This window comes from Odocoileus virginianus, chromosome 9 (assembly GCF_023699985.2).
Source record: "Odocoileus virginianus isolate 20LAN1187 ecotype Illinois chromosome 9, Ovbor_1.2, whole genome shotgun sequence".
NCBI lineage: Eukaryota > Metazoa > Chordata > Mammalia > Artiodactyla > Cervidae > Odocoileus > Odocoileus virginianus.
The window spans coordinates 24,004,688-24,029,586 of record NC_069682.1 but is presented as its reverse complement, the minus strand read 5'-3'; the positions used below and the strand labels follow the sequence as shown (position 1 = coordinate 24,029,586).

General features: G+C 40.5%; 1 protein-coding gene across 1 annotated transcript in view; it reads right to left on the bottom strand.

Annotated features, from left to right (window-relative positions):
- Positions 1–1,628, bottom strand: part of MYO3A (myosin IIIA) — a 173,339-nt gene extending 171,711 nt beyond the window's left edge. The window contains exon 1 of the mRNA XM_020911656.2: positions 1,545–1,628. The gene's annotated coding sequence lies outside the window, so the exon portion shown is untranslated. The remainder of the gene's footprint in view (positions 1–1,544) is intronic.
- Positions 1,629–24,899: the final 23,271 nt, after the last annotated feature.

The window sequence follows — 24,899 nt, the reverse complement described above, 5'->3', positions numbered from 1 at the left end:
CGAAGCCTCTGGCAATTTACTTAAATTTTACAAAATTTAAACTATTTGGCAATAGTTGTAAAGTATTCATTACTTTAAAATACAAAGCTGACCCAAATAAATACATCAAATTCAGCCTTTAGGCTATCAGCCTATAACTTCTACATGAGGTTTCTTTGGTGTTCTTTGTTAAAAATAACCAACCAACAAGAACCTCTCCACCTGGTATAATCACCCTGAGACATCAGGAAAACTAGCTTGTAACAGTGGCAAGCATTTTTCTGACTGTTTATCAGTGCCAAGTACCTACTGGGCTTCTAGTTTTACATGTATTATGTCATTTAACTTTAATGCTTTAACACTTCAGAGAAACCCTTCAGAAAGGCACTATTACTGTGTCCCCATTTTCAGAAAAGAAGACTGAGGATTAGACTTTTTAAGGTCATAATGCTGGTAAATGGCAGGGTCAAGAAACAAACCAGGAAAAGTCCATGGTAGAAATTTGATGTTCAGTGGTAGATGATTTTGGTTCTAAAGAGTAATGCTTCCCAATTGGAGGCTCCTAAATCCCTGTGTGTCCTTAAAGTGGTATGGGGTCTTTGGTGAATTAGTTTTAAAGTCTAATAGAAATCTATTTACCATCTAAAGGATAACTTTTTTTAAAAAATTTATTTATTTCTATTGCTGCACTAGGTCTTAGTTGCAGCACATGGGATCTTTACTTGAGGCTTAGAAACTCTTAGTTATGGCAGCTGGGATCTAGTTCCCTGACCAGGGATCAAACTCAGGAGGGCAGAGTCTTAGCCACTGGACCACCAGGGAAATCCCTCTAATGGATAATTGAATTTGTTTGCTATTGCAAAGGAAAGGGAGTTTGTTAGAGATAACCTTTCAAATTATCAATCCAGAGAAAAAACTAATGAAGAGACCCCTTTGAAAAAAAAGGGGGGGGCAGGAAGTAAATAGTTTAGAGCACTGACACTGCAGAAATTATTAAAGTGATAAAACATTTTTACAGCAAAACTCTACATAATTTGCATCTATATAGTCTAAAGTATATTTGGACTTTCAAATATTTGTTTATCACCCTATTAGTAGTAACTAATGGACCTTCAAGTAGTTTGGATTTGACAGGCCAAAGTTATTTTTCAAAGAATATTTGCACAAAAAATATTAGGCTATAAAGAGAAAATTTGAAAAAGGAAGTGCAGGACAGTGGTACTCCTTATATGACTGACCAAAATATCTTCAAACAGATACAGACTGGTATTAAAGATCACCACAGTGAATCTTTTAATGTGCACTTTTTTGTTCCCAACAATAAAAAAAGACTAAGACAAATGAGAGTAATTTTTCACATGCTAGACATCACAAGAATAGACCCATAAAAAACAAGTTATCTTTGAACTCTCATACATCTCTAAATTTTCCCATTTGAAAACAATTATCTTTTACAGTGTAATAAAAATCAATACGGCATGAATAACAAGCACTGTCATTTATCTGTCAAAACTTAGCACTTAGGCTCCTGCAAATCCAGAAAATTGGCCAACTTTAGCACCTACCTTTAGCAAAGCTTGAAAATAACTCTGTTCAGATATCATGACAAAGAGTAAATGTCCAGGCTGCAGCTGTGTTCCTGGGTCTGTAACACACAACAAACTCAGTGTTACAGGTTTAAGCATCAGAGGATCTGGGAAAAGTGTTCAGAAGCTAATGTGGAAACACTGAGGTACTATAACAGGACAACAATTTATTACTCAGGTTTAATATTTTTTAAGTGACTAACACAGAACACCACACATCCTGTGCAGGCATAAAATAACTCTTAAAGTTACTGGATCAATGAGAAATTTAAAAAAAAAAAAAAAAGAAGCTTTAAGAAAACCCATTCAATCACCAAGAAAACGCAAATCTGTGAGGATTCTTGGGGTTTTCCAATTTAAAACAAACAAAAAAATATTTTTAGTGCCATTACAAGGTCTATTTCAAAGCTTACATCCAACTAGCATCCCAATAATAGTAAAATATTATTTAATTTTTTTTAATTACTCACAGAAAAATTCTAGCACGGTTCAAATAGAAACTATTACAGAACAGAGCTTCTGGTGAACAAGTGGAAACGACATGGTTGCTGGGAGGATTTCTCTACTTCTTAGTACTGACCGCAATGTTCTTTCTTGTCTGCCCTTTCTCCTTAAAAAGGAAACTTTACAGAAGAGTCTGGCGGGGCATGGACCCCAGCTCCACCGACCTGCTCCAGATAAATCAATCCCGAGCAGGAGGTCCCTCGAGTGGACCAGGAGCGGCGCGGGCCACAGGTGTCCCGAGACCGCCGGGACTAGGCGCGCGGTCCCCGAGAGGCCCTCTCGCGTTCCCGATCCGGTTTCCCGCGCGCACCCCACACCACCTGTAGCCAGGGAAGTGATGCCGCCTGATCCGGGGCTCCCCGCCGCAGAAGCCCAGACCCCTACCTGGGCCGGAAGCGAGCGTCTCCATCCTCCTCTCGGGGGCGCAGGTTGGGGGCGCGCCCGGGCGGGGCGGGGCGCTAAAGGGGGCGGGGCCACGGGGCGGGGCACTCCAGGGGGCGGCCCCTCTCCAGGTTCTCAAGTGCAGTTTCTCCTCCCACCCCGGCGCGTCGCCGCCCTCGGTGCCCGCCCGAAAAGGGGCAGCTCAGTCCGTCCCGCGCACCTCCCAGGGCCCAAGGCTGGCGGTCAGGCCTGGGACTGTCTCACGCCTCCCTGGTCTGTAGCCCGGGGGCAAGGAGGGAACCCGCCAGATCCTTGAACAGCTCCCTCGGACAGGCCCACTCTGCTGAAGAAATTTCTCCTCGCAATGCGCGGTGTCTTCCCCCAAACTCCGTGGGGCTCATGCCACAGGATGTCGTCTCTAGGCCAGCTGGCTCTGATCCCGAAAGTGAGAAGAAAAGTAGGTACTAAGATATCCCCGCAGATACCAGTTCACTTTAGCGGCCTGCCAAAGTGGGGCTCAGTCTGAAGTGGTTAATCACCAGTCCTCTAACTGGTCATCCCTGACACCTGGATGGCCAGGTTCCCTGGACAGCCTCAGGTGACATTTTGGGCGTGGTTATGCCTTCCACCCCTTCAAAAAGTGAGACCCACAATCAAAATGTCATTTAATTGTGTTAATTATCTAAGTTGGTCTATCATTTGTGATGTCTAAATAAGAAGAATTCTAGAAGAGGACACCTAATCCTAAATCCGGAGAAGAGAGTGGCACCCCTCTCCAGTACCCTTGCCTGGAAAATCCCATGGACGGAGGAGCCTGGTAGGCTGCAGTCCATGGGGTCGCTAAGAGTCGGACACGACTGAGCGACTTCACTTTCACTTTTCACTTTCACGCATTGGAGAAGGAAATGGCAACCCACTCCAGTGTTCTTGTCTAGAGAATCCCAGGGACGGGGGAGCCTGGTGGGCTGACGTCTATGGGGTCTCACAAAGTCGGACACAACTGAAGTGACTTAGCAGCAGTCCTAAATCAATGCATTTGTCTTAAGAAAATAATATGATCGTTTGAGTAGATGTCAAAAAAGCATTCAGCATTTTCAAGATCCTTCCTCATAAAATATCTTTGAAATCCAAAACTTAAACAGTGGCTTTTTCTCAAAATATCATATATCTCATCTAATATGTAGTATCTTGGTATATTGAGAATATCATATCAATATTAACATTATATAACAAGATTCAAGTTTTCAAGTTCTTTCTTTAAAAGAATATATTATACCAAATATATTACTTAATTTAAGAATTTTAGAATTTTAGAATTTAAGAACTCTGGGAGAAGGCGAGGGTGGGATGTTTCAAGAGAACAGCATTGAAACATGTATATTATCTAGGGTGAAACAGATCACAAGCCCAGGGTGGGTACATGAACAAGTGCTCGGGCCTGGTGCACTGGGAAGACCCAGAGGGATCGGGTGGAGAAGGAGGTGGGAGGGGGGACCGGGATGGGGAATACATGTAAATCCATGGCTAATTCATTTCAATGTATGACAAAAACTACTGTAATGATGTAAAGTAATTAGCCTCCAACTAATAAAAATAAATGGGAAAAAAAAAGAATTAATAAGGAGTGAGCAAATGGCCATATACAAAATTGTGAGGGGCCAACAATGACCAATTAAAATACAATGGAAAAATGAATCTTGATCACAATAGCAACAAAGACCATAAAATAACTAGGAATGATAAAAAGTGAGAAATGGGGGAGATCTGAGAAAGGAAAATACAGGACTATCACCTTGGAGAAATCATGTATAAATTATTTTATTAATTGAAGAGACATAGGATACCCTTCAGTGAGAAGACAGAATTTTAAATACATAATTAATACCTCCCAAACTGAGACAAAATATTCTGAAATTCATCTGAGAAACTACAAGCTAGAATTGCTAAGACCAGTAGTCCTCAGACTATAGTCTGAGAGCATCTGGGGTCTCAGAAACCCTTTCAAGGGGTCACAGAATTTAAGTTGTTTTCAAAACAATATTGAGAGTTGTTTTTAACTCTTTTTTACTCCCATTCTTAAACACATATACAAATGAAGTTTTCCAGTGGTTACATAATACATGATTTCACAACAGATTGAATGCAGAAGCAGAAATGTCTTCTATCATACAAAACATTAAAGGAATTTACATCAATGTAAAAACAGTGTTACTTCTCCTACTAAATTTCCTTTGTTTTGGAATATATAGTTATTTTTCATTAAAAATTTATTTACGTCAACATGTAATGAGTTTCCTAGTGTTTTAAAGTTAATTTAGAAACAAATATTTATTTTCTTAGTTTTAATTTCTGATATGGTATATATCAGTGAATATAACACAAAATCTCTTTGGAATTCTCAGTGATTTTCAAGAGTGTAAAGGAGAGTTCAAAACCAAAAAAAGTTGAGAACTGTCTGATAACAATGAAAGAAACATATTATTGAACTACAGTAATTAAGAATGTAGCACTAACCCGAGAATAGAACAGTGTGTCTAAGCCAATCAGCGTGGACAGGCACACCACTATGCCTCCCCTCCCCCACGCCATGAGTGTGTTTTTGTGATAAGAACTGGTTGCATAATTATTTTCTAGGAAAATTGAATTTGGCCAATTGAGGGTTTTGTTTGGGCAGAGTAGAATTGAAATGTTTGGGAAAAGACTCTAGGGAAAGAACTAAGAAATCCCGGAGCCTTTTGATTATGTTTTGCTAGAGGGTGAAAGAATAGAACCGTTTCTGTCTCTGTTAGGAAGCCTTCAGTAAAACCACAGGAGGGATGGTGTGTGATGGAGATAAGACGATGTATTAAGTCTAGCCTCAAGGTGACTCACATATGTTCATCTACTAGCTAGAGAACTGTGGTCCCAGAAACAGAACAGAAATACAGAAGGAGGAGTGGATTTGGGATGGAAACAATGAATTCTAAATTGCACATAGTGTGTCTAATGTGTAAGTAATTGTTAGGCATAAATTACAGCTTTCTTAGAATGTTCAGAGCTCTCCCTTTAGAATAGGTTCATGTTCACTTTAGCTCCAGAAGGTGTAGCGTTTATTTGCCCTTTGTTTCCTGTGTTACTTTGTTCTGCTCAAAAGCTCTTTTTACTGCTTTCTGCCATCTCACAATATTTTGTCTACTGTTATTTTTTCCTGTATTTCCCCCAGTTTATCCAGGAGATGCTCATCCTCTCTGCCAGAGGTTTAGAGGAGTTTATTTCTAACCAGTTAGAAACAAGATACAAAGAGCTGTGGCTCAGGGTACAATGTTGTCTTTATTACTCTCAAAGGGGAATTAAACACTATGCAGGCTAATAAACATGAATTAGAGAGGAAAAAGCGGGAGGTGGGGATTAAAGAATGAAACCCACCTCTTCTCTCTGATTCCAATTTTAACCCACCTGTCCAGTGCTGGGCAAAGAGGCTCAGAGAAAGCAGGAACTGAATGGACTTGCCAGAAGCTGACCCCACCTTGTAAGCCAACAGCAACCTGTAAGTGAACCCAGCACAGCTGGTGCAGAGATTCAGGAGAGCAAACTAGAGAAAGAATAGGGTTCATCCCTGCTTTTGTTGCAGGAAGGGGGACCTCTTCCAGGCCTCAGAGTGGGCTCTCATCTAACACTTGGAAATGAGTTGTCCAAGGAGACACATGTGTTGACAAACCAAGAGATTTTATTGAGAAAGGGGGCCTGGGCGGAGAGCAGCAGGGTAAGAGAACCCAGGAGGACTCCTCTGCCCTGTGTCTCAGGTTTTTTGGTGATGCGCTTAGTTTCCAGGTTGTCCCTGGTCAGTCATTCTGACTCAGGGTCCTTGCTGGTGGTGCTCACAGTGCTCAGCCAAGATGGATGCCAGAGAGGATTCTAGGAGGTGGTAGGACCCCTGGCATCTCCTTTTGACCTTTCCCAAATTCTTCCAGTTGGGACAGTTCTATGTTCCTTACCAGGACCTCCTGCTATAAAATAACAAGCAAATCTATGGTGCCTGGCCAGTGTTGGGGATTTTGGTCAATGCTACCTCTGACACTGTGAGTCTTAGAATCTCCTCCCTGAAATATTTGTGCAAGAACTGCAAACCAGGGACTTCCCTGGTGGTCCAGTGGTTGGAACTTTGCCTTCCATTCATTCCCTGAGGGGAGGGGGTCGGATCCCACAAGGCTTCCAACTAAATAAAAAAGCCAAAGCATAAGGCAGAGGTAACGTTGTGGCACATTCAAAAAGACTTAAAAAAGAAATGATCCACATCAAAAAAATAAAAAAAATAAAAAATGCAACCCCATGAAACTAGTTCTCAAATGAAGCCTTATCTCAATCACAATGGTGTTGCCTTCTTTTAGATTTTCACTCTCCTTGGTATTCCAACTTTTACCTGACTTTCATCTTGGCTTTGCCATCACAACTTTACAGTAAGTTAAATCATAGGCTGTATTCCTCCACCCTTCCCTTGTGGCTCAGCTGATAAAGAATCCGCCTGCAATGCAGGGAGACCTGGTTTCGATTGCTGGGTTGGGAAGATTCCCTGGAGAAAGGAACAGCTACCCACTCCAGTATTCTGGCCTAAAGAATTTCATGGACTATATAGTTCATGGGATCACAAAGAGTCAGACACAACTGAGCAACTTTCACTTTCACTTTGGAGGAAGACGCCTAACATTGACAGCATACCCGTGTGGTGACCCTCTCAGGAGCGTATAGTAAATGGTCCACAGGTTTCTCAAAGAGCTGTCTTTTAAGTGGCGGGGGGCGGGGCGCGGTTACTAAGTCACTAAGTCTTTTAATGACGATGAAATAAGAGTTCATTTTCTGCTATATCAGTAAACAAAGGATGTCACAGTCATCAGCAATTGCAGACACCATGGATAGTGAGCTGGTGAACCCTGAGGGAACTCTGAAAAGAAAAAATACCTGCCATCTAGCAGCCAGCAGACTGTAGCCACTCCCTACAGTGAGCCCTGAGGAAACTCTAGATGTAAAAACACAGAAAACTGGCCCCAGATAAGTCAAGTGCATATCAAAAAGATGATTTCAGTGAATCCAGACTCTTGCATCTTCCCATACATAGAAAAGTTCTAAATTCCTTAATGTCAGATATCTGGTTTTCTTTAATTAACAGTAATCTTTTGATACTCAGACTACCTGGTCTCTGTTGCAAAACTGGTTCCACCCCTCCCCTCCTCAGAGAAGTTCTCTCAGGGTTCCTTGAGATGCTATCAGGCTTGAAGTCCTAAAAATTCCCACTGAACAAAACGTAACTCTCTACTTTTAGATTGTGAATAGTTTTAAAGTCACAGAGTTTTTAGGCAAAGATGGCTTAGGGTAAACTTTTTCTGATTAGTGATCTAATCACACTTTCCTATAATGACAATAATTAATGAATGCACCAAGAGTTCAGAACATGAACATCTATGGAAGAATTTTGTTCCCATCGATTTTAGCAACATTAATAAAAATCCCAATGTATTTTCCCCCCCACCCTGAGAGCTCCTGAAGCTGAAACATAGACACAGCCTTGTCTTCTGTGTTATAAACTAATTTCTGATTTCAGAACATGGCAAAATTCCTCGTCATATAATTAATTCAAGGCTGAGAAGCCTCAAATGGTGAGGTGAAGCAGGTTGTCTTGGTGGTGTTAAATTATACATTTGGCTAAAGCTGAGGTAAAATAACCCCACAGAGTTTGTTAAAATATTTACACCACCAATTAGTGTAATGGGGGCAATAGATTCTGTGCAAGATAGCTTTGGAAAGCAGGAAAACCTGCAAAGTAAATGTCAAACAAGAGAAATAACAATAAACAAAGAACAAAATCCACCTTTGGAAACACGTTTAAAAATGTTTTCAGATCCTCCAACTTACTTCTCTCTCTAGGTCCATCAAATGTGTGGGTTTTCACTCCCTTTTTTATACATCTGTTTTTCTGATCTTTTAAATTTGTGAACCTTTGGGCACAATTAATTCTTACTTCAATGAGTTTATCTATAAAAGGAAATGAACATTCTAAGCACTCCCTGTGCCATATGCCTACCAGGTTATTTCCATTCACCATTTCATTGGATCCTCACAAGAATCCAGCCATAAAGAAATCGGCATTCTCATTTTACAAAATAAGGAAACTAAGACCAAAAGAAGTTAAATAACCCAAGGTTGTATTGTTTATAAGCGGCATACCCAGGTAATGAGAAGCAACTGTATATGTAGTTGAGCATGTATAGAGAGTGGGATGTGTAGCTAATGTACCTTGTTAGAAGTTGCCTAAAATAGTAAATTCGTATGGGGTCTCTTTGTTTTTAGACACTTAGTTGATAAACAATTGTTCAGATAAGAAATGAGGGACTCTGACATATCAGATGGGTTGATTGTCCTTTTTTTAAAGAAAAAAAAAATGTAGTGAAATATATAACACATTAAAAACTCCTGCCTTAACTAGTTTTAAGTGCATAGCTCAGTAGTTTAAAGTACATTCACATTGTTATGCTACCATTCATTCACAGAACCCTTATCATCCTGTAACACTGAAACTGTGTCCACTGGACTACCATACCCCTCCCCACCCCACCCATGGCAATCACCATTCCACTTTCTGTCTCTATGAATTGGCTACTCAAGTTACTTCAGATAAGTAGAGTCACATGGCATTTGCCCTTTCATGACTGGCTTATTTTACTTAGCATCATGTCCTCAAGTTTCATCCATGATGTAGCACAAGTCATAATTTCCTTTAAGACTGAATAATATTCTATTGTATGTGTATGCCACATTTTATTCATTCATCCATTGATGGACCTTGCTTCCACCTTTTGGCTGTTATGAATAATGCTGCTATGAGCATGAATATATTGATACAAACACCTCAAGTCTCTGCTTTCTTTTCTTTTGGGTATATATCCAAGAGAGGAATTGCTGGGACAAGTGGTAATTCCATCATTAATTTCTTGAGGAACAACCATACTGTTTTCCACAGAGACTATACCATTTTACCTTCCAAACAATAGCACACAAGGGTTCCAGTTTCCTCAAGTCCTCTCCAGCATTTGTTAAATTCTATTTTGTTTCGTTTTTGAGTAGCCATCCTCATGAATAGGAGATGACATGGTTTGCCTTTTAATGTATAGGCTTGCTTTTGCATAGAAAGGTACAGTTCAGTTCAGTTCAGTCACTCAGTCATGTCCAACTCTTTGCAACCCCATGAACCGCAGTACACCAAGCCTCCCTGTCCATCACCAACTCCCAAAGTCCACCCAAATCCATGTCCATTGTGTCGGTATTGCCATCCAACCATCTCATCTTCTGTCATCCCCTTCTCCTCCTGCCCTCAATCTTTCCCAGCATCAGGGTCTTTTCAAATGAGTCAGCTCTCCACATCAGGTGGCCAAAGTACTGGAGTTTCAGCTTCAACATCAGTCCTTCCAATGAACACCCAGGACTGATCTTTAGGATGGACTGGTTGGATCTCCTCGCAGTCCAAGGGACTCTCAAGAGTCTTCTCCAACACCACAGTTCAAAAGCATCAATTCTTCTGCACTCAACTTTATAGTCCAACTCTCACATCCATACATGACTACTGGAAAAACCATAGCCTTGACTAGACGGACCTGTGTTGGCAAAGTAATGTCTCTGCTTTTTAATATGCTGTCTAGGTTGGTCATAACTTTCCTTCCAAGGAGTAAGCATTTTTAATTTCATGTTTGCAATCACCATCTGCAGTGATTTTGGAGCCCAGAAAAATAAAGTCAGGCATTGTTCCCACTGTTTCCCCATCTATTTGCCATGATGTGATGGGACCGGATGCATGAACAGTATGAAAAGGCATAGAAAGGTAGGAAACTTCCAAGATTAGCCCCAGATAATCTTCCCACTGACTTATAAATGGATTGGAAATTCTTTGCAATGTGTGAGTCATTCAAAGCTGTCAGTAAAATGCGTATCAGTTATCAACGGTAAACAGATGTTATGTAATTCATTTCACATATTCTTCTAAGCTTTCCACAAGGTCAATATTATCCTCATGTGTAACATGAGGTCTGGGTTATTCAAGAGCCAGGAGATTCCAGTTTAGATCCTCTGACTCCAAATCCTGAATAGTTCCATGTTGCTGGAGGCTGGAGACAGTCAGGAAGGGTGTTAAAGAGAAAGATATTATCACTGATTAAACTTATTGGATCAATTAGTAAAGAAACTGCCTGCAAAGCGGGAGACCCAGGTCCAATCCCTGGGTGGGAAAAATCCCCTGGAGAAGGAAATGGCAACCCACTTCAGTATTCTTGCCTGAAGAATCCCATGGACAGAAGCACCTGGCGGGCTATAGTCCATGGGGTCGCAAGAGTCAGATATGACTTAGCAAACTAAACCAGCAGAGAACAGGAACTGAGAGAGTGTGAGACAAGGCAATGCTAATATTTGATGGTGGGCCTGGGAGTAAAAAAGTGTAGAAAAATCTAGAGCTTGTCGTGAGACTAAATTCAAGTGAAGGATCCCAGTGTAACTGAAAGTGGGATCTGGGTGCTTGCCACTCAAAAGCCATTAAAGAGGCCAGGTTGGTGGAAAGGAAAGTTTGCTTTATTTTAGATGCCAGCAACTGGGGGTTGGAGGGGAGGCGAGCAGATTTCTATCCAAAGGACACTCCTCCCCGCACATCCCACCCCACCTCCTACCCCCCACCCCCACCTTGCTCCCACCATTGACAGTCAGTGGGTAAGAGCTTTTATATATTGAGGGAGTGGGGGCTACATGCAGAAACAGCCCAGTCACCTCTGATAGTCATATTGAAATTGGTCATTGGTGGTTTAGTCATCTTGAAATTGGTCATTGGTGGTTTAATAGATTATTTTAAGTACCGTTAATCTTCAGTTCCAAGATCAATTTGTTCCTATTTTCTTGAGACCAGCTCTTGGAATTGTGGTAGCTTATGTCATGGCTGAAGTCTGGTCATCCTGTAATTAACTTCTTCCACTTGGTGAGGGTTTCAGTATCTACAAAGCAGCTTACAGGCTATGGCTCAGAATATTAACTATGACCCTTGAGAAGGAACTAAAGCCCTTGTCTTTGCCTAGTAAGCAAACTATTATTTTTGGTCTCCTTTGACTGGTTTCCTTTGTTTCTGCATTTTCTTACTTTTCTGATTAAACTTATTCTTCGGCTGAAGTTTTTTCCCACAAACAAAAGGAAGGCTGAGGAGATGTTGGGGGCAAGGACCATAATGTTCTGCTCTGTTTCACAGGCTCTGGAAGTTAGGGAGCTTTCCAAAGAGAAGAACATTGAGGCAGAAACTGAGGAAAACTAAATATGGTCATAACTGGTCTCACTGTTTTGTGAAGAGTGGGATTTATTGCTGACACACGCAGATTCACTGAGTAAGATGGTTTATCCATCTCAATTTTCCACTGGAAAAATGGAGATCACTATTTTTCTTACAGGATAAACCAAAGTATTTGTAATGTTCTAAGCTTCTCAGAGAAAAATGTTTACTATGATATATTTACTTGATTTAACTACGAAAAATGACAAAGATAAGCATTCTTTCTCTGTTCAACATAGAACTTGAATTTTAATATGAAACACTGTATATGAAAGTGTTAAACTCTTTTTCAGAATTTGCTATATTACAGTTCTAGAATGACTATGGACCCCACTCACTTAAAAAGTTGACCTGTGACAATGCTGGACATTCTAATAATGCAATCTGAAAAACGACTTCAAGACCAGTGTTTTGAGATAAACATGAAAGTAAGAAATGAAAAGCTCACACATTACAACCCTATTCATTTGTTCACCATCTGATCAATTAACAATAAGAACTTTAAAATGTGGACAACCATTTAGTAATTAACCAACTTTATTCATTCAATAACTTGGGAGAATGAAACCGTAATACATTGAATTCATGAATGGGACAAAATTAGAAATATGAATAAACAGTAAAAATGTAGAAAAGATGCAGAAGTAAGCTTGAGACTAGTCTAATACTAACCAGGTTTCCCTAATAAAAATCATGTCCTAATAGTGCTTTGCCCATTTCAAAATATTTCTCAGTTTACATCAAAGTAAACTGTGCCAGTGGGGACTGTAATTCACATGTTCAATATGACTGCTAAGTATAAGTTTAAAACTGCTTGGGTTGGGGCTTCCCAGGTGGCACTAGGGGTAAAGAAGCCTCCAGCCAATGCAGGAGATGCAAGAGACTTGGGTTCAATCCCCTGGAGGGGGACCCCACTCCAGTATTCTTTCCTCATAGCTCAGTTGGTAAAGAATCTGCTTTCAATGCAGGAGATCCCAGTTTGATTCCTGGGTGGGGAAGACCCCCTGGAGAAGGGATAGGCTACCCACTCCAGTATTCTTGGGCTTCCCTTGTGGCTCAGCTGGTAAAGAATCCACCTGCAATGTGGGAGACCTGGGTTTGATCCCTGGATTGGGAAGATTCCCTGGAGAAGGGAAAGGCTACCCACTCCAGTATGCTGGCCTGGAGAATTCCATGAACTGTATAGTCTATAGGGTCACAAAGAGTTGGACATGACTGAGTGACTTTCACTTTCACTTTCCGGTATTCTTGCCTGTAAAATTCCATGGGCAAAGGAAACTGGCAGGCTGCAGTCCATAGGCCACAAAGAATCAGACACAACTGAGTACAGACAGAGCTACGCCATATCTTCAGGGATAGTATATCACCAATGAGATGATGCACATTTGCTCCAGAAAAGATTGTGAAGGGGGTGATATAGAATATCTAGAATGGAGCCTAACTTTAAAGCCTTTCAAGTTAGGTGAGTATGATATGAAAGATGATTTCCATGGCCCATTACACTCACCTGGACAAGTGCCACCTCAAATATTATTTGATTCGCTGCATCCCAGCGAGAGATCCAATTCTAGAACAGATCTGGAAATTAAGATAAAAACTTTGATCTCCAAGGGACTGACTGGCTAAAGGCAAGCCTGGGGAGTTTGACATTTTTAAAAGTATATTTGATAAAGAAGATCCTAAAAGAATGTGATTTAGTTAAAGTTCCTCTGCAAAGCAGGTCAGAGAAGTCTTCGGGAATGCTTTGCCACTGTCCTCATCAAATATTTCTAAAATCACTTACACACACACACACACACACACACACAAATATAGGTAATCCAAAAGGTTTTGTTTATAAAACGAAGTGCACAGTGTGTGTGTGTGGGTGTGTGTGCACATGCATGTAAGCATACACACATATGCTGGGATAATTCCTATCTCACTCTAGGTCACAAATATTTTTAGAATAAATGGGTAGTAAAGAAGCAAAATTAGCCAGTGGAGGCTCTTATAAGAAGTCAGATGCTAAAGGAAAAGAAAGAGGGACAGCAGTGTAGGAATGACTTTTTTTTACACTAGTTGAAATTAGAGAAATAAGCCAATAGAAGAGCAACTGAAGAGCACATTCCATTCTTGGAAAAAAATACATAGCAGATGTTAAGCACATATGTCTTGCCCCGTGCAAATGGCTTTCCATAAGTTTCCTCCAAACAACCCTGAAGCATGAACCCTATTTTCTCCCATAGTACCTTTAAAACTCTGAGCACATTGCATTAGGATTTTTGTTTAGATATCCCCTCGAAGGCAGAAATTATCTTTTATTCATTTCTTTGTCCTTGATGCCTTCTAACAGAGTGGGAGCTGTGTTTGGCAGTTGACTAAATGACTAGATGAAAACAGGGAAAAGAGGTGGGAAGAAATGGAGTGAATCCAGGAGAAGACAAAGGAACACGTTGGCATCCCTAACCCTAGAAAGGTGATGTTAATCTTTAGAAATGTAGGTGAAAGAAGACCTAGAGAGGAAATACATAGAAATCTTTTGTAATAGAGATATGAACATGCAGCGAAAGTGGGCAGTGCATTGCAGAGCTGGTCAGGACAGTAAATGAGAGTGTGCATATGCAGATGTGTAGGTGGAGACTGGGTCTCCTGGAGAAGACAAGGATTTAATAATCAGAAACTATGAGGGAAGAGTAAAGACCTTGCTGAGTACCCATGAGGAAGTGTGATGGGAAGGAGCTGAGGTAACCTCAATCACTGGAGTTGAGATCTCTTTTTTCCCACCATAGTTGGAAATTCAAGAACTGGAATTGGCAAAGCAAAAGCTGCAGATAGTCAAGGAAGGAAGCAATTGTTGGGTGGTAACAAACATACAGTGTGGACACCAGGCTGGAGAGTCTAGTCTTGGGAGATGGAAGTAAGAAAACCCACAAGAGTGGCCCCAGATTTCCTTTCACTTTCCATACTCTCTGATTGGTTCATTTTTTTCTCCTGATAAGCCAAGGCTAGAAACACCAAGTGTGCCCATTTCTAGAGCATCTGAAGTGAAGTGAAGTGAAGTTGCTCAGTCGTGTCCGACTCTTTGCAACCCCGCGGACTGTAGCCCGCCAGGCTCCTCCGTCCATCGGATTCTCCAGGCAATACTGGAGTGGGTTGCCATTTCCTTCAGCCTCCTCAAATACTAGGCTGATTAATTTTCTGGGGGCATTTCCTCCCAAGAAGTCAGTTCAAACCACAGACTTGAGGTAGGCAGACTCACGGAATGTGTGTGTCCAAGCTCTACCTCAGTCATCAAATCATCATTCCCTCCCTCCCACGACTGATCTGGGATCCCCTGGTTTCCTTTCCTGGAAATTACAAAAAGCCCACAAGGAGGACATCTCTGGCTTCTGCTTTGGGGGGATGATACAGAAGAAATAGCAAAGTTCACATAAGGCTGCTCAGCTAAATCTATTACTGTTCCCACTAGCTAATGGCAAGTGCCTGTTTATCTTGCTGACTCAATCAGAGAAGGTGCTGTAGGGCACGCTGGTCCAACATGGTGCCTCCCGTATATGAACATTAATAGGTTGTATATGCTTATCCAAGGACATATTGCTTCTTCCTCTGTAATGGTGAACCATCTTCCTGCCTCTGAAACACACTGAGCATTTAGTATCTGATCATCTGTGTATTTCTGAAAATAAATAAAAGAAACAGCAATATTTGACACTTTGATCCAGGTTACCACAGCCCATTTTTTTCAAAATCATTTTTACTCCAACTTCCTGAGGTCCAAGATGATTGATATCATTACTGGTAGCAAATGGACAACTGAGAAAGGCAAAGTGAAGGTCATTTTCCGTCAGCAATCCATCCTGCATAACCCTCAGTGTCCTGTTTGTTTTTTCTTCTCCTTTAATTTTTATCTGTTTTTAAGAGGTTTTGCCATTTTATTAATGCTGTGTTATCAATGAGGAGTTATTTATTCATCTCCTATCAATATTACCCATATGGGCTTAACACTGTGTTAGGGTCCCTGATGAACAGAAAAGTCAATGAAATGGCTTCTGTCTTCAAATGGTTAATATTTATCTGTCACATTGAATAGCAGGAGAGAAAAACTTAATTGCTGTCATTTATGGTGATTTATGGGCTTCCCTCATAGCTCAGTTAAAGAATCCGCCTGCAATGCAGGAGACCCTGGTTTGATTCCTGGGTCGGGAAGATCCTCTGGAGAAGGGATAGGCTACCCACTCCAGTATTTTGGGGCTTCCCTTGTGGCTCAGCTGGTAAAGAATCCGCCTGCAATGTGGGAGACCTGGGTTTGATCCCTGGGTTGGGAAGATCCCTTGGAGAAGGAAAAGGCTACCCACTCCAGTATTCTGGCCTGGAGAATTCCATGGATACAGTCCATGGGATCACAGAGAGTCAGACACAACTGAGCTACTTTCACTTGCACTTTCATGGTGATTTACACTTAAATGCTTTCTCACACAGTCTCATTTCTTTCCTACTAACAATTTTATGGGGAGTTATTGATGGAAGCATGATCCAGATGCAGTTGTTTAATCTTATTAATGCATCATTGGTCAGCCTGTCTGCATGTATGAATGTGTGTATGTATATATATATATATATATATATATATATATATATATATGATTTTTATTTATAAGTATATTTTATTTTACATAGTATATTAATATTGCATATAGACATATAGGTATGTATATATAGTACATTTATATATATATGTACACATAATATAGCTATATATATATTTTAAGTTGATGCAATTTCAAGACTTTGGTTCTACTTTTTATTATTTAAGGGCTGTTAAACATGGACACACAGACCCAGTTTCTTTATCTATAAAATGAGAATGGTAAGACCAGTCATAATGGATTTTTGCAAGAGATTTGTGAAGACCCAATAAAACAGCATTTATGAAACCATTGTCAAAGTCACAATCAAAATGTGAAACATCGTTATATGCTATGGTTTTCCTGAAGAGAAAACTTCAGAAGTAACTGAAGATTTCTTTAGAACCAAGAAATTAAATGGAAACTTGATAAACACTCTCCCCAGGAGATTTTTGAGCCATTTTTTGGTCTTCGGTCCTAGAACAGAGTGGGACCAAGTTTTCTTCTCTGAGACTCATGCCAGAAACAGGAGGCTCGCTTGGCGCTAGGTGCGATTGCTTTCTGTTAAAATGGCTCAGGCACAAAACTCACTATATATAACATACGCATCACTGTATGTGCAATACACACACATCACACACACACAGTGCAATACACACACATCACACACACAGAGTACATAATACAAATGTTCAGAAAGAAAAGCATATTTAAGTTTTATATCCTAATTATTGAATTAAAATAGACTTTAACTCAATTCTAAATTTCCATAAGTGATAGATTTGTAAGTCACAAGGTTAACAAACTCAAAGAAAGAGAGAGAGATTTTAAAACTATAGCAAAAGGATCCTCTGGAGTGGCTGAAAGACTCTATAATCTTGCAAAATATTCCCTTTTATTGATTTATGTACCTATTTATTTATTTATACTGACGTTATAGTTAATGTAGAATATTACATGGATTTCAGGTATGCAACATAGTGATTCACAATTTAAAAAGTTATACTCCATTTATAGTTATTATAAAACATTGGCAATATTCCCCTAGCTGTATAACACATTTTTGTAGCTTATGTCTTTTATACACAGTGATTTGTACCTCTTAATCCCCTATCTCTATTTTGCCCCTGTTCTCTCCCTCCCCCACCAGTTTACCATTAGTTTGTTCTCTACATCTGTGAGTCCATTTCTTTTTTTGCTATATTCACTAGTTTGTATCTTTTAGATTCCACATATAAGTGATGTTATACAGTTTTTATCTTTCTCTGTCTGACTTATTTCACTTAGCATACCTCCAAGTCGACCCATGTTTTCGCAAATGGCAAATTTCATTCTTTCTTATGGCTGAGTAGTATTCCATTGTATATATGTACAATATATTCTTTACCCATTCATCTATTGATGGACACTTGGGTTGCTTCTATATCCTGGCTATTGTAAATAATGCTGCTGTGAACATTGCATGGGTGGGGAGTGCGTGTATCTTTTCTAATTAGTGTTTGGGTTTTTCTGAATATATACCCAGGAATGGAACTGTTGGGTCATGTATTTCTACTTTGGTTTTTTAGGAAACCTCCATACTGTTTTCTGCAGTGGTTGTACCAATTTACATTTCCACCAACAGTGTACAAAGTTTCCCTTTTCTCCCATCTGTCCCAAAATTTGCGATTTGGGGGTTGTTTTGATGATGGCCATTCTGACAGATGTGAGGTGATATCTCATTATGGTTCTGATTTGCATTTTTCTGATGATTAACAAGGTTGAGCATCTTTTCATGTGTTTGATGGGCATTTGTATGTCTTCTTTGGAAAAATGTCTATTCAGGTCTTATGCCTGTTTTTTAAATCAGGTTATTCGGCTTTTTGCTATTGAGATGTATGAGCAATTTCTGTGTTTGGATATTCACCACTTGTTGCTTATATTATTTGTAAATATCTCCTCCCATTCAGAAGGTTCTCTTTTTGTGTTGTTGATGGTTTCCTTTGATGTGCAAAAGCTTTTAAGTTTAATTACTTCCCATTTGGTTATTTTTGCTTTTGTTTGCTTTAGGAGCCAGATCCAAAAAAATATTGGGAGTGCTCCTGGGGTCAGCACCTGCAAAGAAGTAAAGAAAGGAGAATTAGGTGAAATACTCTGTCTCCAGGCCAAAATGTAATGTCATCTTATGTAACATAATTTGATTCAGTTGATTTCTATGTCAAATCAGACATGAAGTTTTTAACTAAAACATTCAAGAGTATTCAGTTTTCATCTGGGCTGTAAGCAGAAGGAAACTATCATCACCAAAAAGCTCTCAAACTCCTTGCATGATCAAGGTGCATTGAGGGAACTCAGGAACCAACCAGGACAGAACAGTGCTGATTCTTCAAGTATAACTCAGCTGACAGGAAATGTAGAAACATGGGGCACTTAGGAGACAGAACTAGGCTGTGTCACAGCCAATCTCACAAGTAGAAGCAATAGAATCATCTGTGATGATAATAACCTAAAAGCTGGGCATCTTCTCTCAAACCAGACAACAGGGACAAAAGTAACAGAATATCCAAAGGAGGAAACAGCCAATGCTTCAACTCTCCCTATAGGAGCAACCATGTTTTCTTTATTTTTTATCTGTAGCTCTTTCTCTATAGACATATGTGAAGGAGTTTATGGCGCAGGAGGGGAGTGTTGCCTTCTTTCTGGAGATAAGAAGTCCCTGGGATGTCCTAATGTTAGCCCTCAGGCATGCTGAGAGCCAGCAGGACAGCTTATCAGAAGTCTGCTTGTACAAGGGCTGGAGGAGTGAACTAGGAAAGCACTTACCCTAAGGGAGAAAGGAGTCGTGACAAGCTTGACCCAGAAACACAGCGTTAGTCATCAGAGGGGTGCACGGAGCAGAAGCTGTCACTCAGCCACGTCCGTGGACCTTGACTGAGGCCAAGGGCAAGGACGGAAGCTGTAAGTGAAGCAAGTTACACTGGAAGCTGAGAGTTCCCATGTCGGCAGCACAGACGTGGCGCTTCATAAGCATCATTTTTGCAAAGACACTGAGGTGCCCATTCTGCCATAGACCACAGAGTCCAGGCCCCTTGGGGCTTCCTAGGCATGTGTGGTAGTTCAGGTGTGATGACAGAAGCATGATAGTGCTGGGAGGGAGGCCATCATTTGAGATGATTTGATCATTGGATTGCCTGGAGGAGGCACTCAAGTGTCAGATACGGGACTCCTTGGGACAATGAGAATTGTCGCTTACAATGATGGTCTCTTCTGGGATATACATTTGTTAATTGTTTTCTCCTCAAATGAAATATTTTAATACAGTGTAATCAAATACCTAATATTGGGCTTCCCTGGTGGCTCAGTGGTAAAGAATCTGCCTGCCAATGCAGGAGACACAGGTTCAATCCTTGGTCTGGGAAGATCCCACATGCCACAGAGTCCATAAACCCCTGTGTAAGGTAAAGGAGTTAGAGAAGGCTAGGTTTGGGAAAAACAAAACAAAACAAAGACTGAGACCAGCACCAGGAACAGAGCACTTTAATGAGGCGAGCAGGAGCAGCAGTCAGGCTAGTGGGCCGCTGAGCTAAGTCAAGAAGAGACTAGGTACATATAGGAAACATATACATGCGGAGATGCATCCTGTCGAGGAGGTCTATTTTTCCTCATGATTGTTTTGATTAGTTAGCTTTCAGCAACTGAGGTAAGGAATCCCTGAGACTGGCCGGAGACTGGGATCGGCTGGGAGCTGAACGTAATCAATCTGAATGTCCATTCCTTTCTTGGGGGAGAGAGTTCTTTCTTCTGTGTAAAATGGTGGGGAGGACCTGGAGGGGAGTTTTAACTTCAGGCTATTTTGAGCCGTAGAGCTTTCCTTTACCCTGCAGCGAAATGACTGAGCCTGGGCTCTAGAGCCCAAGAGCCTAGAGCCTCAACTACTGAGCCACGTGCTGCAGCTACTGAAGCCTGTGTGTCCTGAATCCTGTGCTCCACAACAAGAGAAGCCACTGCAATGAAGAGCAGCCCCCATTCACCGCAACTAGGGAAACCTGAGCAGCAACGAACACCCAGCAAAGCCAGAAACAAACAAATAAATAAAATTAAGAAAATAAAATACCTGATATCTAGGAAACACTAGGCTGTCCTTAAGATCTAATGCTTGCGTTTCTAGATGGGGACTCAGGGTGAAATCACTGTGAATAATCCCCAGTTAGTTACTCGGGATCTCTGAGCTCTGTGTACTCTAGTCATATCCAACCCATTCTTCATTCCAGAAAGACTGGATTAGTGGAAACCTGACCAGGATAGCTTCCTGGGAGCTCAGTTCAGGGTCCAGAATAAGGAATCAGCCAAACAGCAGCATCAGAACAAATAAACAAATAGCCTCAAAGCAAACAAAAACTCCTGCGTATAGGAGTGAAAGTTTGGGGCTGGAGGAAATACTCTAAGGCCTCTTAGTTAATTTGAGGTGCCCGTATCAAATAGAAATAAAAAGACAGAAACAAAAATGGGACAGAGAAATCTGGGAGAGGGATGAAGAGTTCAGACAACTGGAGACATTCTGGAGCCTTCCTGCAGATACCCCTCTCAAGTACAGTTGATTTCTAATGTTGGGGAGGGGATATATGTATACTTATGGAGCCAGTCCATGTTAGTCCAGCAGAAACTAACAACCTTGTAAAGCAATTATCTTTCAATTAATTTTTTTTAATGAAAAAGACAGATACAACCCCAGCCTTCAACTTATTTGCAGGCTTAGGAAGATACTGACAAAAAAACTTTTTTTAAAACAACTAAATAAAATAATTACAAACTGTTTCACATGCCATCAAGAAGATAGTGTGCCTATCTAGAGAATAACTGACCGGAAAGAGGTTAGCTGCTTTAGTTGGAGTACTGGGAGGGCCCCTCTAAGCTGGTGACCTGGAAGCTCTGAGTTGAAAAGCGGGAAGGAATCAGACAATTGTGCAAAAAAGAAAGTGTCCCTACAGAGAGAAGAATGTGCAAAGGCAGTGAGGTGGGGAAGGATGAAATAGTGGGGGGAGGGGTTGGCTTATCAGGAGAGACAGGAACAGGAAGTAGTTGGGGGCACGTTTTAGGATGCAGATCAGGCAGGACCTGGGAGTTGTTTAGATTTTATTTGAAGTACAATAGGAAAACACTAAAAGATTTCCAGTTGGGAAAAAAGATATCTGATTTGTATTATAGTAAGATGGTGCTGGTTTTTCGTGGAGAGTGGGCCAGAGGGGGCTTTCAGAAAAAGCAGGAAGAAGAGCTAGGAAGCTTTCACCAAAAACTAGGGAGGGATGATGGTGGGATTAGAATAATTAGGATTGCATGGAGAGTGGGTGGGGCCAATCCATAAGGGAAAGGGACTCATCAAAGGAGACTGGGAAATACTTCATTCAAGCAACTGGGTGGATGGTGATTCCATTTACTGAGCTGGAGAGGACTAGGAACAGAATAAAGATCTAAATGTTAGGGGTCGAGGAATAAATTTCTATTTATCTTCTGCTCTTTCTCTTCATCCTTTCTCTCACCTTCTCCACCTGCATGCCTTCACATGCCTTTTCAGCACATAGGTATTAATTATTTGACTTACAACAGATGCATTAATGATATTAAAATAATAGTGATGACATTAACTGTTATTGTGCTTTCCATATAAAAGTGTATATATCCCATTATCTCATTAATCCTCACTGTGATCCCAGAAGACTATTCCGTTTATCCATTTATCACATGAGGAAACCAAAGTCTACAGAGTTTGTCACCTGCTCAAAGTCACCTGTCTGGTTATTATCAACCTATTGGGATTTGAACTCAAGAAGCCTGACTTCAAACCTGACACAGTTTTTTCTAGACAATCATCCTGAATTTAAACCCTTTGAGATGTTGATTTTTGGAGTTTATATGACGCTTTCCAAGACTTCTCTGCAGATAAACATTCCCTTCATATCGTTGTGTGGTAGTTTCAGCTAATACTTCCTCACCATCTGTCATATGATCCATTTAGCATCAGAAGATCCAAGTCTACAAATATTTTGTATCAACAGAAACCTCCTAGCTGATTTCAAATATGCTGAAAGCAAGCCTAGAATAAAGAGCATGACTAATTGTCAAATCCATGATGTCTAATGTCCCTCTAGAGGATTTCTGCAGGGTGTTTCTATTAATGTTAAAGGTAGTTAAATGCATTCATTTTCTCTGATAGCAGACAAGTCCTTTTGATTTGAGAACAAGAATGATTCTGTGCCTGCCAGGAGACTGAATATTCGGGTTTGGGGATTACTGACAATGCCTATTGACCCTTCTTTATTGCAGGCTAAGCCCTGCTGTGCACCCCTGACCATCCGGGGTGGGTAGGAAAGGGGGTCTATTGTTTTCATGAACAGGGGTGGTTGGTGACAAGCCTCTTGGAGAAGGTGCTCTGAGTATCTGGGGCTGCCCAGGCTTCCATGCACCAACAGAGGATTGACCCTGGCAGGAGCCCCTGAAACTGTGTGCCAGTCACTGTGCTGGGGGCTTCATACACACTGTCTCTGACTTCCATACCAAACAACAGAGAAACAAACCCAGGCCAAGAGCCAGCAACTGCCCTAACCGCCCTCATCTTTCTTCTGGCACTCACCTTTAGGGCACTCAAGAATTAAAGCTGTACTTTAGCAGAACTGCAGAAATAGGAACAGAATCACAACCAAGAATCTCCTTTTTGGGCAAAACGCTTGGTCTCTGGTCTTACTTAATTCTTTCTTTACTACTATAGCTTCTACAACATATTTAACTGGGTTTCATGTCCTCAGCTATTTCCTCTTTTATCAGACTACTTCCTGTTCCTTCATATCACTCTATATTCATTACTTTTATACTTCCAGTATTTACTATTAAAAATGAATGGCCATTGTAGGAAATTAAGACTCTATGCTAAAATAAAAATAAACACAAATTACCCATATTTACTCTATACCAGATATTCAACATGGTTGAAATGTTATAATTCCTTCAATTCATAAATGTATATACAGAATCAGATTAATTTTGTATGTAGTACTTTAACCTTACTTTAATACAGCATAACACTCGTGTATTTTGATTTACTTTTCAAAATAAAAACATTTAAAAATAATTATATTCTAGGATTTAGTTGGGCTTCCCTGATGGTTCAGTAGTAAAGAATCTGCCTACAGGACAGGAGATGTGGGTTTGATCTCTGGGTTGGGAAGATCCCCTGGAGGAGGGCCTGACACTCGACTACAGTATTCTTGCCTGGAGAATCCCATGGACAGAGGAGCCAGGTGGGCTACAGTCCATAGGGTCGCAGAGTTGAACATGACTGACGCGACTTAGCACATACACAAAGGATACAGTTATATCCTAATAATCCCCCTGATGTTTGACACTAAAAATTTCTATAAGAGGGACCTCCCTGGTGGTCCAGTGGTTAAGACTTCACTTCCCAATACAGAGGGTACAGGTTTAATCCCTGGTTGGAGAGCTAAAGTCCTATATGCCTCTTGGCCAAAAAAACCAAGACATAAAACAGAAGCAATGCTGTAACACATTCAATAAAAACATTAAAAATACTCCACAGCAAAAAAGTCTTTTTAAAAAAATAAATAATAAATTTGTATAAGAGAAGATGCTGTGACTGATAGACCAAAAATATATGACACTAACACAATGTTTACATGTATCCAATTGTCGAAAGTCAAAGGAGAGTTTAAAAGAGGTACACTTGTGATTTTGGAACAATCTCAAACTTACAAAAAAAGTTGCAAGAATGTTTTTTATATTCATGAACCATGTGAGACTAAGTTTCTTACATGATAACTCATCATCTCTGAATGTTCTGGTGAATTTCCTACAAGCAAGGATATTTTGCTACTTAATTACCTACTACCATCAAATTCAGGAAACTTACCTTGATACATGACTACCACCTCATCTTCATATCCCATTCCAGTTTTCAACAATTGTCCCAATAACATCTTTATATGAAAGGATCTAATCTAGAGTCATAATTCATTAGTTGCCAGGTCAACAGCAGTGTTGTTGTTGTTTAGTTGCTGACTCATGTCTGACTCTTTGCAACTTCATGGACCATAACCTGCCAGGCTCTTCCATCCATGGGATTTCCCAGGCAAGAATACTGAATCAGGTTGCCATTTCCTTCTCCAGGGAATCCTCCTGACCCAGGGGTTGAACCTGTGTCTCCTGCATTGGCAATGGATTCTTTATCATCGAGCCCAAATCACAGGTCAATTATTTTTTGGAATGTCCCTGGTGAGTTTGTTTTTAAATTTTTTTCTTTCCAGTTTTATTGAGATATAATTGACACATAGCACTGTATAAGTTTAAGATGTGCAGCATAATGACTGATTTATATACATCATGAAATTATGACCACAGTTTAAGTTTACTGAACATCCCTCATCTCATATAGATACAAAATTAGAGAAATAGGAAAAAACTTTTCCTTGTGATGAGAACTCTTGGAAATTTCTCCTAAAAACTTTCATATATAACCTACAGCAGTGTTAA